The 15,744-nt window shown below is 40.6% G+C and overlaps 2 protein-coding genes across 5 annotated transcripts in view; one reads left to right on the top strand and one right to left on the bottom strand.

Annotated features, from left to right (window-relative positions):
* The window catches only part of CMSS1 (cms1 ribosomal small subunit homolog), a 225,793-nt gene that overhangs the window by 71,224 nt on the left and 138,825 nt on the right, over nt 1–15,744 (bottom strand). The window lies entirely within an intron of this gene.
* The window catches only part of FILIP1L (filamin A interacting protein 1 like), a 192,160-nt gene that overhangs the window by 39,215 nt on the left and 137,201 nt on the right, over nt 1–15,744 (top strand). For both annotated transcript variants that reach the window (XM_039732817.1, XM_039732819.1), the window contains exon 2: nt 3,183–3,328. The gene's annotated coding sequence lies outside the window, so the exon portion shown is untranslated. The remainder of the gene's footprint in view (nt 1–3,182; nt 3,329–15,744) is intronic.

A 15,744-nucleotide genomic window follows, 5' to 3' on the forward strand; every position in this document is an offset into this window, starting at 1 on the left:
AAATATCCTGGCGTAAAATGATCAGACAAAATAGGTGACTTATGTTTTTATTGGTTCCTCCAGACTATGACGACATTTCCTAAAACACTGAGCCAGGAAACTATTAATGTCTCTGAAAAAGTGGAAAGGGTCAGGCTATTTTAAAGGATGTGTTTGCTAAGAGGCCTTTGTTATAGATATATAGGCTACTTAATATTTGATTGATAATAACAAAAGTATTTCACATTCCCATAACATTTCTAGCTTGAAGATATATTGTGAACATATTTGTTACATTGTGTCACAAATACATTCTTATTTTTCTTGTGTTATGAAAGCATTACTCCTATTCACCTTTCTGAGAATTAAAATATACAGGTTAATAAGCTTTCCTAAGATTTTGTTAAGTATTATAGCCATTCCAAAATCAGAATTACCCACAGATCCATATGTGCTCCTAATCTCAGGCTTTTATTGGAAAGAGAAATTAAAATGGTCTTAGCTTATCACCATTATAATAATGAAAGACCTGGAAGATTTTCTAGATTTATCTCAGCTGTGTGGGCCTGCATTTGGCAGCACAAGTCAGTTCAGGCACTTGCAGGTGGGGTCAGAGATCCCTTTAGAAAGCTCTGTGTGTTATATATAAGACTAAACCAGAGCACCCAGTACTCTAACAGGAGCATAGCACAATGCATGCAGGACAGAGAGATCCCACAGAGACTCCTCAAAACCTTCTAGTTTTCTAGCACATACTACATGTATATAACTCTTCATTTTGGCTGCTTTGTCAGTAGGTCTGGGAAATATCAAGGGGGACACAACGGACTTGCACAAAAGCCTTGGAAGCAAAGATGCTCCAAAGACATCACCACTTCTTTTGTGGCCACACAATGTCACCCACAAACCCAGTTCTGATCCTGGCTGCACAAGAGTAGTGTGAAGGTCAGTTCCCTAGTGCAGGAGTGCAAAATGCAGGAGTGCAAAGCAGATACACAGAAGAGCACTGAGGCTTCCTAAAAGAAGTAAAAGTCAGTCTGTTTTTACTGACAAAGGAATTTCACTCTTCTGTCACGTCTCAAACAATCACAGTCGGGTGAGACAACAAACTCTGCAGGTAAAAATCCCACTATTTCACAGTGCCACCTCCTGGGCAAGCAAGACTGGAAAAACACCCTCATGTGTCCCTCCTCTACTGTAGCACCCAACGTTTTAGTGTCACCTCCCAAGCTCTGGTAGAGCAGGCATCACCTCTGTTCTCAGAAGGCAGGCCATGAATACACGGAAAGAAGAGCAGATTGTTTACAGCTCTCCCCACGAAACGTGAGCTGCAGCAATCCCACTCTTGAGTGAGGCTGTATCTGCATAGGCAAGCACCACACAAACCCCCAGGATTAAGTTCACTCTGGGTTGCTGGCTAATCACAAATCAGGGTTTCCTTTCAACATCCAAACAGGAAATGGGAGTGGAGGAAGTGAAAGCTTAATAATTTCTTGCATGTTAACAAGTTACATGAGCCATTCCAATAAAAAAAGCTTCGCTAAGTGAACTTAAACCTAGCACACAGTCTGTCCCAAAATGGCAAGCATTTATCTTTAAAACCAAGCTGTGCATTTTGGAAAGACAACGGATGCAGACATTTAAATCAGCATAATTTAATTTCCAGGATAAGAGGACATCAAGCAGTGATCCGAAGTTGAGGATCCTAGTTTATTGTAATCACTAGTGTTGAGACTATAACCCCCAAACCAAATCCAAGGTGGTAATCCTGGCATCTCTCTTGAAATTTAGTGAAAAAACAGGATTAGAAGAGAATAATTTTACTTATCACAAACCGTTAAGTCCATAATGGCCTCCGACAAAGGAGCAAGAAAATCAGGTCTAATGTTAGCTCAATTTCTTTCCGCCATCTTTTAGGGGTACTGTACTCTTTGGCTGTGCACACCCCATAATATTTACTTGGCCACAAACAGTTAAGTGTCAGGAAAGCTGGGAAATAAAGTCCCTGTAAGACACTGAGAACCCTAAAATTCCTAAAGGAGCACAGGACTTTCAGGCCTCTATGTCAAGCACAGCAAGGAACATCTCTCCATCTTTAGGTTAAGAGATCACAGCCCCTGGCGATTGGGAAAAGCCTAACCCATAACACACTCCTAATTTGGTAATATCTTCACAGCAGGAGCAGGAAAAGCAATTTTGCGCAACTGTTGAGCAATTCTCAAGAGTTCAAGATAGATGAAAGGCCAGTTTCTTGGTTGCCTGAAGATATTAAGACACATTAGGAACAAAAGTAAGATGACTTAAATGGGTGGATGTAGACTGAAGTTTTGAGGGAACAAAATTGCAAGGTAGAATTCCTTGTTTTTTATGGATGTACCCAATGAAAAAGAAAAATCTCTTGGAAAAACTCTGCAATATAAAAATATATTATTTCAGTGGGCTGCATGAAGAACAGAACAGAAGCAAAGGAATTTGGGAAAGAAACCCTGCTGTCAATATAACCACTTCACAATCTCATTATCTCCCAGGGATGCAAGCAAGAACAGACATATAACATAGATAGTTACCATGGCCCACAATAAACTGGCTACAATAAATAAGGAGCTAAACCTGCGTGGGTGCATGCTCTGCATTATGGAGTGTGAAAATAAGTTTTTTCCCTACTTTCAGCAGCAGAGACATGGGCACTCCTAGTTCTAAGGCAGCATTTACCATGAGGTGTTGCCAGCCATAAGGTGCCTCAATGTACTTGTTACACTGTGCACATAGCTGGAAATGCAGACCTTGCTGTGGACTCTTATATTTTTCTGAACAATAAAAAAGGGGGAAAAGTCTGTTGCACATGAAAATCTGAATTTCCATCCTGGATCCTTCAGACTGCTTTCACAGTCGGCATTCCCTGTTTCCAAGGTGACAGGAGGCAGAACAGATATTTAATCAGCTTTGGTTTTAGACCACCCATTTGCAAAAACTCTCCAGAAGAGTTTTGAAAGCTGAAAAGCAAGGAGTCTGTAAGATTGCTGGGTTTGGTGTTGGGGTTTTTGTTTAGTAAGACATAATCATTGGTAGGTTTTACATCTGTCACTGGCAACACCGCTAACTTCTTCTACAGTACTCGTGATCTGGCACTCCAATACTTGTGGTATCACCTGTGTCCAAGAATTTATTTCTATGGAGTCACTAACCAACCACTTCTTTTCTAGGATGTTTGCATCCAGGACAGCAATGCCACTTCCTACTACGTGATAAAGACCATGAGGACTTTGCAGGACTGCCACCTGCGCCATTGCCAAAATGACGCCGCCATCTGCCAGAACATTCAGGTCTCCAGCCTGTGATGCTCCAGCAGGTTAGCTAATCTTCACTTAACTTCTGTTGTACCAAATGGTTTTCCTTAAGCCAGAGACTTCCAACTTTCCTTCTTTCTACTTCCAGTGAGAGAGGTAAGAGTTTCCAGGCACGGTGTCTTTGGTAAGGAGTGTGATGAACTCATACCTGTTTAGCAGCTCTCACTATCAACAATCCACTGTCAAAAAATGGAGGAGAAATGTGCTTGACAACATGAGAGACAAATTATGATCTGTGTCCTCCTTGCTCTACATTCATGTAAAATCCAAGGCTCACATGTGCCATTTACTTGAGTGTCTAAAGGAAGGTGTATTTGTGACCCGTTTCTCTAGATCAGACACCACTGTCTGAACCATAGCTGTTAAATAATATTAAGAATGATTTCACCATGAGATGCTTGTACTGGATCTCACCCAAAACCTTTTTATATTGCATATACTACTGTTTTGCTGCAAATGTGGTCTCAAAGCAAAGTAAGAACTTTGATGAATATATGCATGACATCATCCAGAGGAAGAGACTGAATGTTTACAGAGGTGTGGAAACACTTGACAAAATAGATTATCTTTTTCAGTCTCTATTCAAAAAAAAAGGTTTTCTTGGATGATGAACTCAGGAGTTTCCTGAGTTTTGCTCATGGAGGGCAACCTCATGGGTGGGACATCAAGCTAGGTGCTGCATGACCAAAAAAAAGAAAAAAAAACCAAAAAACCAAAAAACCAAACCAAAACAAAAAAACCCCCAAAAAGAATCAGCAGGACAGTGCAGAAAAGCCACAATTTGAAAATTTTCCTGAGTGTCACATACTTAGCATCTTTCAGGTTAGTCTCTGGGAATCCCTGACTCAGATGTTGAATTCTTGTGAGGAATATGATTGATCCTTGTGTGAAGTCTTCCTCCTCAAAGACCTATTTCCAAAGGTTTTCTTTTTTTGTGATGACTACTGGGCTCTGTGTTACACAAACAGAAGAATGGCAAGGCAAGAGCAGACATGCTAACATTTCAATTTATATGGTAGTTGTAAATGCTTGTATAAGCTCAAAACAAGTGGTAGTCTTACTGAGGAGGCCTCCAGCTCTAGAAGCAGCTCATATATTTAGGTGGTGGTGGAGGGGTAAGGGCTTTTACTGCTTAAATCTTCAGTAGACTTTAAAAGTTTATTTTCATAGTCTAAAGGCTTGGGAAGGTAATGATAATACCACTGTCACTGTGGTCTTGGTATTTGTATGATTTGGTTCCTCAGTACCACAAACATACAAAAAGAGGAAATATTTCTGCCTTGCATCCCCTCTGCAATTGAGAGATTGCCTACAGAGGGAAGAGGAACAGCTGTGGAGATGACTGCTATAAAGAATCGCAGCCTCCATTTACACCCCTTCAAGTGCAAGTGACAGCTGTAAACTGTTCCTAAGATCTGAGCACACAACTGTGCCAGTTAATAGTTCACTCATGGAAAAAGATAAAGAAGATTTTTGGTTTGCTAGTGCTGTCCTGCATTTAAACTTTCTGTGAATATTTTCAAAGGCCTCTCATTCCCAGCTGCACACAGATTTACAAAATAAGATATGTTAGGAACTTGTTCTCCAGTTTGCAGGGATGGCTGAAGCTTAATTAACTTCTGGAGAACATCTACCTTGCTCCTTTGGTACAAGCAGGTGTAATGGAGAATTCCCTTCTGCCAAAATAAACTATCTGAGGAACAAACTAGGAGTCTTTCTCAGCAAACTTTCTGACTTTTAATTTAGATGTTATGAGGGGAAAAGCCACCAGTGAAATGGAGAAGCAAACAGATAAAAATCTCTGGAATGTCCTCTCTGCTCAGAGCACAGGAACTCAATTATGCAGGGAGACCTGGCGTGAGCCCTATGCTCCCCCAAGATGCAAGGGACTCCTTGAGGGTGTGAGAGCTGCAGTCCCAACCAAAAATTTTCTTTTGTCTCTGTTAATCTGGCAGACCTGACAATGAACTTCTCAACTTCTGGGCAGGGAAAGCACGTGTTGGGTTATGCACTCCTGTCACCCTGGATCACGGGGTGCTGCCTGTGGCTGCAGAGCTGTGTGACAACAAGAAAAGTGTTCTGGCATGGCTGAAGCACGCTTGTTAAAAGGCCTCCTGTCAGCAGCAGGCATGACTGACTGGTAGAGATCAGGCTTAGCTAAGTAAACTCCATTTTTCGCCTCATCCCACAAGACAGGTGTGGCTGGTTGAGAAATCCAGGCTCACGCTTCCCCAAGGCCCTGCCCTGCCTCTTTACAGGGAGGAGGAAACGCAGCCGCCCCTGTTGCAAACTGGGCATGGTCCAGGTTGAGCTGTGGGGTAACGTGAGGTCAAAGCCTGGTGTGATGATGGTCTGATGTTCAGTGCATGCACTGTGCCAGGAATGGTCAGTGAGTCACACAGCTCTCAGGAAGGTGCCTGGTCCACGTGAAATAAAGAGACTCAAGAAACATCACTTGCTTTTAGCTGAAAATCAGACAGTAAGGACATATGGCAAAGTCACACAGCTGCTGTGGAAACAAAGGGTATGCCAGGCACTAGGTTTTCTAGGAGACAGCCAGCCAAGGAGGCTGTATCTGACCTGTGGTCTGTTTAAGAAATACAGCCTCGCTGTCTTTGGTGTTTTATCTCATTCTGATCATGGGTTAAGCGAGGCACTCAGTCTATTGTTCTTGCCACATGATAAGTAACTAGCTACATGTAAACAAAGCAATTAAGCTCCATAAGGAACTGTTTGCCCTTCAAAGCTGAACTAAACATTGCATTTTGTTTTGGGAATCCAAATACGGTAAATTACTGACAGTTAACTATGACCATGGGATTGTTTCCTGCACAGAAAGGGCTCCTGGAGTATGCAGCAGAAAATCACCTTTCCTTCTCTTTACCCTGACATTAACCATCTAAGGACCCTGCTGGGCTCACTGCTAGCTGTCTTTTGCTGAGTATCACCTTAGCATAACTAATTTGTGATAATTTATGATAATTTTTATCACAATCTATGATAAGAATAGAGAGAGAAGCTTCTTAGGCTGGCACAGCTTGTTCTAAATCCCTGCTCTTCAGCTGTAAAACCACCGGGCTCCATCAGCACTCCTCCAGGAGAACAACTCTCAGTTGTTAACTCCTTAATGTATTTGGTAGTCAGACAATTCAGTAGGGAGCAGCACAGCACAGAAATACACACCAACTCATTATTTTCTTATTAGCTGTACCCCTGCTGCACCTAAAACCCCCGATCAACACCAGATTGTCAACTTGCTGAACAGAACAGCAAGAACAAAGAATGAACAGCAGAGGAAGAAAGAATCTCATCCCAAATGTCTTCAAGACCAGAAGACTGGATACTTTAAATCCAACACACACATCCAAATAAAAAAACCCCAACTCTCCCACTACTGCTATGTGTGCATGTTCAGCTTTGGAGACTGAATTCATATATTCATAGAATGTAGTAATGTAGCATAGACAAGGTAAAAAAAGAACCACCAAAATAATACCAGAAAGGAAACATTACTAAATCCATTTGGGGCTATTGAAAGCAAAAGTAAAAATGCATTCTGGCATAGCACCCATTATAATGCTCACTTTTATATGTTCCTTTGCAAAGATTTAACAGATACCTCCAGTTACACACCTGCACTGCAGCTCTCTGCTGTGTCTGTCACTGTGGGACAGAAGCACCTGAGCTGAAGCAGGGACATGGCTGAGGGAGGAAAACTAGGAGCTGGCTGGAACAGGACCTAGTGGGGTGTGTGCTGAGCCCTGTGTCAGAGAGGTCACAGCACACCAAGGGGAAGGACATAGCCTGGAAGGTGATGGCAGCTTTCTGTTCACGAAGTTCCCACTGGAAATTTGAGAGTTAAAACCACAGTCATGGTGGATCTTCTGATACCCATTAGTCACGCTCTCCCAACAAACTCTGCTATGTGGTATCTCTGCTTACACTGCCTTAGAAACATCCCAGCCTCCTGATGAAGTTACAAGATAAATTGTGAGTTTTGAAATACAGATAGACAAAGGTTAAGAAAACAAACTGTCTTACTTTTTACTGTAGTGCTGTAACACGCACGTCTCCACATCTGATGAAGGGTGAAAAGCACCATTTTGTGCAACAGAACGGCAAGGACAACTGTTGGGAGGCTGAAATGGCCTGTTACGGTGGTGTTATCCAACTGACACAGCTGTGGGAGACTGGGACACAGGATGTCCAGGTGCTCTTTCCAGTATATTAACAAAAGCAGCACATCTTACACAAAGAAAAAAAAAAAAGGTTCCCAAAACACTTTAATTTAACTAAATTCTGAGTACCAAACTGGGAGGCAGGACCATGATGAAAAAGATAAAACCTCATCAATACTACTGGCCATCAGATTTTCACAACTTACCTTCTCTATTCCTTGCAAATACTTACAGGCACACCTTCAAAACCGCCCATGTACAACGGAGGATCTCTGAGCATCCTATGCAGGAGGCAACAGTGCCAGGAACACACAGAAAAACATTCAACTGTCTCTAAATAAAAAGTCCACATCAACTGCTGTCCCTCAGGTTTCTACTTTTTTGACTACTGAAGGGAATCCTTCATTCAGCAGACAATAAAGGCTTAAAGTTGCTTCTTGAGATATACCTTAGGGTGGGATAAGCTGGGAAGGGATGCAGGCCTAGAGTAGAGCTTTGGAGGCACATAGGGACCTGGAGAGTTTGGGATTTATCCTATGAAAGATCAAGTTAACCCAGAAGAGGTAGAAAGCTGTGAAGGGCTGGACTCCAAGGCCAGGGGTGAGGGGGGCTAGACCTGGGACAGCCTGTAGGACAGTTGTTGGTTCCTAGTCTCAGTGAAACTGGTGCATAGGGAAAGATCCAATTCTTCTTACAGCCAGCACAGAAATGAGATATGAGGTCTGCAGCTTTCTTATAACTGTGTAATTGCAGTGTTGGAATTCTGATTGAGAAGGACTTGAAATTGGGAAGAAAAAGGAAAGCTGCTTCTAGATCCATGCAGTGACTAGGTATGCCAAAGCTCAAGCTTTCATCAAATGGACACAACTACTTTCAGCAGGTTCTACTTGTCCTTTGGACTGCTTAGCATCCATCCTTTCCAACATTTCAGGGGAAAATATTGCAGGAGTGCAGGTCAAGATGCACTCTTCAAAATCTACAGAGTAGTACAAGCATTAGGTTTACCCTTATTCCTTACTTAAACATGGTGTTTCTCTGCCTCCTCTAACCTCTGCACCTTATTTTATTCTTGGCTCCATTAACTGTATGCTTGGCTCTTTCTGTTCTGCCTTCATTCTCTCTGGTTTTCTTCCTCTTCACTAAAACAGCCTTTCCCTCTTGTATGCTATTTCTCCACAACAAAAATCATAACATTAATCTGATTTCACATGTGTAGCACAGTTGCTTTTACTTTTGTATTCCCCACATTTTTCCTTCCAATAACACTGCCCACAAGCCCTCTGGACCCAGACCTCTACAAATTTGAACTGTGTTTAGCAAAGCAGCTCCCAGAAGATCTTGACTGGCCCCTCAGTATGTCCTGGACAATGGCACTTAACCACACTGGTTGCTGAACTTCTTACACAGCTGCCACCCTGGTTCACCTTAGGATTTGAAATGTAGGCAAACACATTAATATCGTGTCATCCCCCAGTACAGTACCTGAGGCAATTTTCTTCAAGATCACTTTGCCAACAACTTTTAAGGGGGTTGAAGAACTTTACCTCAGAACCCAGGCAACAAAAAACCCTGCTGTATCAGGGGAAACTTCCATGCTACAAAGCAAAAGGCCTCTACCTTACCTCCCTAAGAAACATAAGGCACAGTGCCTACCCTGCCCTTGCCTCTGCAGCTCAGAGGGCTTGGGAAGCACTTGCACCCCATGCTGTGGAGCATGGCAGTAAAACCTAGAAAGATTGTTCACACAACGTAGGACCTGGGCATTCTATTTCTCAAAATATACAACTGCTACCAAACATGACACTATAAATTTTCCATTCAACCCAAAACGCTCTTGACAAATATCCAAAAGAAAAAGAATAAAAATATTTATATCTTTAAACATGCTGACTGGATAAACAAGATTGTAGCCGGGCTTCTGTTATGTCCAGTTTCCCCATGTGCAGGCTGAAGCAGACATAAATGTTTACAGCAGACACTCACGGCTCATGGGCTGCACTCATGGCCTACGGGCTGCCCTTCCCACCCCTCTGCCTGGCAGGAGCAGGGTAATGCAAGGATGGGTGCCTGCTTATGCTTAGAAGGTGACAACCCTTGAGCACTCTGCAGATGCTCAGCTTCTCAGCCAGCTGAAATAAATCATTCCCACTCTATGTGTGAACACCACGCACGGCTACAGGAACAACTGTCAACTTTTCTTCAGGTCCCGAGTGCCTGATGGAGCCTGTTTGTAGCTACAGAATAATCCCTTTCTGCATCCTCCATAACTTAGGATCCTTCCTAATTTTTTGTGGGGTCCATTTACTCTCAGATAATTATCTAAAATTTAAATGGAAAAAAAAAAATCATGACCAAAAATGGTCCTCTCCAGCAAGCAGTTCGAGCTCCGTATGTCCATTCCATTGCCACCAGTCACCCTTTACAATGCCTGTGTGCTAGAATTCATTGTGTCATTAATGTGACAAATCTAATTATCCATTACATTAATACTTATTATACTATGTTGCTTTTAGCCAAAACTACCATTCATACATAGAGGCATGTGCCTTTTATAACTCAACATCTTTGGACTACATTAGTGTTTCAGTGTACTTATTACACTGAAGTTTTATGACAAAAGATCTCTAAGCCTACGTATATCCTACCTACCTGTAGTAACAGTCTTCAAAACTCTTCAAGATGACAACTGAAAATCTGTAACCTGCAAGGAGCTTGCAACGTTTCAATCTCATGCAGAAAGTAACTTCTACGCTTTAATGCCAGTAAACAAACACAGGAAATAAACATCCAAAAAAAGATACCTGAGGGACTTTTTCAGGTAGCACCTTAAAGAATACAATGTTTTAACGTAAGAAGAATTCAAATAGTTAAAAATAATTTTATGACAGAAGTTGAGTACAGAGCTCCATTTCAGGTAAGCACCTGAGTTCCTGACTAATCCTAACTGAAGGTCTGACACATCCAGTCAGCAGGTCTGATCTCCAATGACATCTCTGTATTTCCAGCCCAAGTATATACTGATATATCACTCTACAGAAAAGAGGGAAGATCCTTTTCAAAGCTTCTAACATCTGAAGTGCTTCTGAAATATGGATTTGCTACTCTAGTCAGAGCACCTCAGATGCACTTATTCTGCAAATTTCTTCTTATAAACCACACCATTAATAGGAGACAACTTGTAATCTAGTGAACTGTCAGTAAGAGAACCAACAATAAAAATCAGTTAAGTGCTACTGTCTACCCAGTTTTTCTGGTTGATTCTTGTGGTTTTATCATCACTGTGTTTTCTCCCCTTCCTCAGTGCCTGAGAGAACAAACACATAGAGTGTTTGCCTATTTAGCCGTGCAAACACAGCAATGGCAGAGAATATGCTTGAAAATTGTCTGAGCTATTATAGTGAGAAAAATGGATTCTTTTTCTCTTGAGTAGTCACAGTCATTACTTGTAACAGGGATATGCAAAAAACATTAAAGTGGATGTATGAACTCTTACTTGATGATATGCTGTAGTCCATTTCATCTGAGGAAGTGCTGTTACAGGGAATACTAGTGAGAGCATTTTGATATGGGCCACAGAACTGGCTAACACCAGTTTCATTGCTCAGTGTAGCATATTTTTCCTATTATGTAATGCTTATTGGAGGTATTATAATGATACATAGCTGAAAGCCATCAGTAAAAGCTTTCACAAGGGACCATGCAGAGAAAACTGATACAATGATAAAGAGAGAGCACTTGATTGTTTTTCCTTATATTCTTTTGTACCTTTTGGTGGCTGTTAAATCAGTGTGTTCTGATCAGATCTCTTAACCTCACCTGCCACCTTTATGATACCATTTGTCAGACCAAATTTAGAAAACAGCTGCTGGGAGAAGGCTGCTGTCTCATCACTTGTGGAAGGTCACTAAATAAGGAGGCAGCAGGAGGGAGGTCTCTGTCAGGTCACTTCACATCATTACAAGCTGTACAGGGCTCCATCTTTTCCAGGATGATTTCTTTCAGCATGTGCAGATGCCAAAATGGTTAGAAAACAGACTAACTAGCTGGGGCAATTATGGGGAAACCTCTCAAAATATGAAACCATATTAGGTGGCCTTCTATTGACTATGCCTAATTTAAAGTTTATATGTCATTGGGCAGACTTGCAGAAATCCTCATGAATGCAGTGTAATGAAGCTTTTATTAAAACTAGACAGACATTTTCACCACCAAAGACAGGATTTCATTAGGAACCTTTCTCTGGTTACTCTGTTGAACTTTCTACATTTACAGAACCCTGTTAAAATTACCTCTTAAAGATTTAAAACTGAATTAACTGATACTTTCCAGGGTGCTATTTATCACCAAGAAAAAGTACACTAATTTGGATAGTTTAGGGTATTCAGATCTTTTGTATTTTCTTTTGAGAAACTTCAACTGTGCTGGTGAGAAGCAGATGAAAAAGAACTGCTTCCAGTCTCAACCTCAGATATTCAACAACCATTTAATTATTAGAAGGAATAAAGTGCAAAGCAAATGAAAGTTCAGAAAGTAAACAAAGTATTCAGATCTTATGTATTTTCTTTTGAGAAACTTCAATGTGCTGGTGAGAAGCAGATGGAAAAGAACTGCTTCCAGTCTCAACCTCAGATATTCAACAACCATTTAATTATTAGAAGGAATAAAGTGCAAAGCAAATGAAAGTTCAGAAAGTAAACAAAACAGTTTAATGTCTCAAAATCCTTCTGCCACCAATAGACCACAAAGGTCTAAGAATCCACACCAAGTGGAATTTAATACAATAAACAGGGTGGAATCATTACTAAAAATTCATGTGAAATTAAATGACTGAGCACTACTTCAAAGCAGCTGGCTACACAGTTACTCCACCAGTTTATTCATAATCCCCTTTCTTGACCAAATACTCTAAATTCAATACAATATAATTATGAAATGCTGAGTTGACTGTAGTCTGCCGATAAGTTCTTTAAAATGCCACTGTGAAAGGATGCATATTCTAACCTCAATGGGTAAATAATATAATTCCAGGATGAAATCACCACAATTGCTCTAAAAATGCATTGTTTTAAAATCTAATACCTCCTATTTTGGGGGAAAAAAAACAAACTTGCATCTTACAAAGGGAGAGTGAAAGGCATCTCAAGTATGTTTATCCTTAAAAACAAGACTGTAACCTAATGAAAAAAAAATATATCTCCCAGCTGCTTAAAGCAAAGAAAACATTCAGTTACAAGTCCCAGTCCATTTTGGTATCTGGTCTCTCTTGACAGTGCAGATGCAGACTGAGAATACACGGTGTAGGATGAAATAAAGCCACGCTGTCCCATACAGTGGAAAAGGGATAAGACCTAGAACTATTTGCTGATAACAAGCCCATTAACTCATTGGTTCCAGATGATTCCTCCCCTTCATTTGCTTCTTTGGTGCCTTCTGGGCCACTAGAAAGGCAAGTTCCTTCAAGCAGAGATCTCAGTAAGGTCATGCCAAACATCAAAGGTACCAACAAAAATGACACACAAACAAATATGTGAAGGACATAAAAGAAGGCGAGTCTGGAGCAGCTGTCAGAATAAAGGAAGCAAGACTGAGGCTGGGCAGACAATAAGAGATCAGAGGAAGAAATGGTGGCAGATTAGCATCAAGCTGAGCAGTGAAAGCAAAAAAGGAAAATTGGTTATTGCTCTCCCCTGGAACAGAAAAGCAGTCAAGCTAAGAGGAAGAACTTGGTGAAAGAACACAACTGTCACTATAACATTAGCCTTGCCAAACTTTAAAGTCCTTTAAAACAGGCAAAATCAGTGTCTAAGACAACAAACAAATCTGGCAGCCAATACTGAGAAAGAATACAGGATAAAATGATAGAATTTTGTCCTCGTATGAATGCAATCGGAGAAGCTGAAAAGGAGGAAAAAGCTGAAGATGTTGCAAGCATAAGGGAAGAGAATGCAGAGCTCCTTTTGCATGTGGGCAACTAACACAGCTCCAAAGACATGTCTAGACACATTGCAATAGCTCTTTGAGGGTCAGGTATGGGAGCAGCCCAGCTGTGACTACAGAACACAAAGCAGTTTATTAGCTCATATACCAGCCTTGTTAGTAATCAACCTGGTGAGAGCGACTCTCTCAAAGCAGCAAAAATGTGGTGTAAGAGTATGGGGAGCTTAATGCTATGGGGGATAAATGAGACCCTCCATTCCTATGTCAGTTTTTTTGGAAACAGCTTCCAGTTGGGAAGAATTTGGAAACTACATCTCTTGGATTCAGTCCTTGAAGTTTGACAGCAGCAGTTTTGGTCGCTAAGGATTTTGAAGTTGCTGAAAACAAGGAAAACAGCAACTCTGAGCTACAAAATCATTCACTGATTTTCTAATTTGTCAGTCAGAAACAAATTAGAATTTTGCAACCCAAAATCCTTGTCATAGTTACTGCAACCCCTATTTTTAGTAGGGCAAGAATTATATCCACACGACAATAAAACAGGAATGTGATTTGAAGTCAAATTAGTACCATAATGAATTCTGGATCAAAGAACTTGAGTCCTGAAGTCATCTCTTCTTTCTGTTCACTCAGTCCTCCAAGCAACTACATGATGCCTAACACTGTGGGTTTGGGCGCATGGAAAGCCACTCACTGGAGTGTGTCCAGCTTCAGCTCAAGTACAAGACCAAATCTTTTCATAACAGCAACTACTTCAAGAAATTCAGGATGGACATTAACTCCAACAAAGCCATGAAATAGCCATATTTATATGAAGGCCCTGATTAATGTCTTACCATGTCTAAGTGCTTTAATAAAGTAAGGAATTGAGTATGTGGACCTTCAGATTGGTAAATGATGACTGTGTATAAAATGGACTTTGCATCCCATCTGCCCTACAAAATAAAACAATGTGGTCAGCCAGTACTGATTTTTTGCTGTGCTTGTAGTTTATGTAAATCCAATCTACCTCAAGACTGAGAAGAGATCAAATCCAGCTGAAGATTTTTAAGAGAAAAGATCATTAGATGTAGACGGGAGAACTAAAGATCCTCACACAATAGAGATACAATTTGTGCCATGGAAGCCTGGAGAGAATTGATCAGTCAGGCTGCCTAAGGCTTTTGGGCATGAGCAACATTTTAACGAACACTTCACCCACGCTCTAAGCTATTACATGGACATCCTCAGAGCTACTGGAAGACAAAACTGATGGAAGAATGAATCGTGACTCCGTATGGGCAGTGTCACAGAGCTCGTAGAAGGCTGAACCATCACCTCAGTTTCACCCTCAACTCCTGTCCAACCTATGTACCTTAACAAAAAGGCAAAACCCTGTATTAGAAGTGCAAGGAATACTTCAATAGATGCTCAGACATGGTCTGAGATGCATCTGTTCTGTGAGGAAGAAAGGGAGGGAATTAAATAATCAGCCTTAGGGCACACTCCAGTATTTCTTCCATGACTTTTGTACATGAAATCTTGAAAATTTCCATTGTCTCAGGACTCCAGGCAGTTTCCATCATTTAAAAAGGAAAAAAAAAATCAGCAGTCCATGATGAGAATTATTTGGATCTGTAGGTGGTTGTGTTTTAATATATAATTAAAATGTTGAACTGAAGTGAATAAAATAAACATTCTGTGAATACTGTGGTGCACAGGCATATAAGAAATATATTGCTGAGTCTTATTTCCCAATGTAAAAGCTTGGTCTGCATAAGAATTCAGCCTCCAAACCTGAATATCTTAGAAATCTATTCAATTATGTAAGTTTAACATTCTATTCTTTTCTGTTATGAGGTCTAAAAAAGTATCAGTCAACTTTTGTGCTGTTCTACCTTGTGACAACTACACACTGTGGAATGTTAGAAATGAGGCAACCGAGGTCAGGAGCAGTCCTTGTAGTTTATAGTCATTTAGACTGAAAGAATATTTATTTTCAGTCCTACACAGGCATTCATAGAAGCTTTTAGAGGGATCAAAATGTCCCATTAGCATTCCCCTGAGCTGCTATAATACAATTCAAGCCTAAAGTCATTAAAATTTGGTGTCAAGAAGTGGACTTCTTGTAATTTTAATTGTTTCCTAATTAGAGAACAGACTATAGGGCATGTGTGGCTTATAATGTTACATAACAAAAATAGCATTCATTTTAACAATTTTCTAAATGCAGATTTAAACAATCAGCCAAAATATTGCCTCAAATATTATCATGTCTAATTTAAAAAAAGAAAAGCTTTTACAAGCACTCAAATGCAGTTATA

The sequence above is a fragment of the Passer montanus genome, unplaced genomic scaffold, assembly GCF_014805655.1.
Source record: "Passer montanus isolate IOZ18808 unplaced genomic scaffold, ASM1480565v1 scaffold80, whole genome shotgun sequence".
In the NCBI taxonomy this organism is placed as follows: domain Eukaryota; kingdom Metazoa; phylum Chordata; class Aves; order Passeriformes; family Passeridae; genus Passer; species Passer montanus.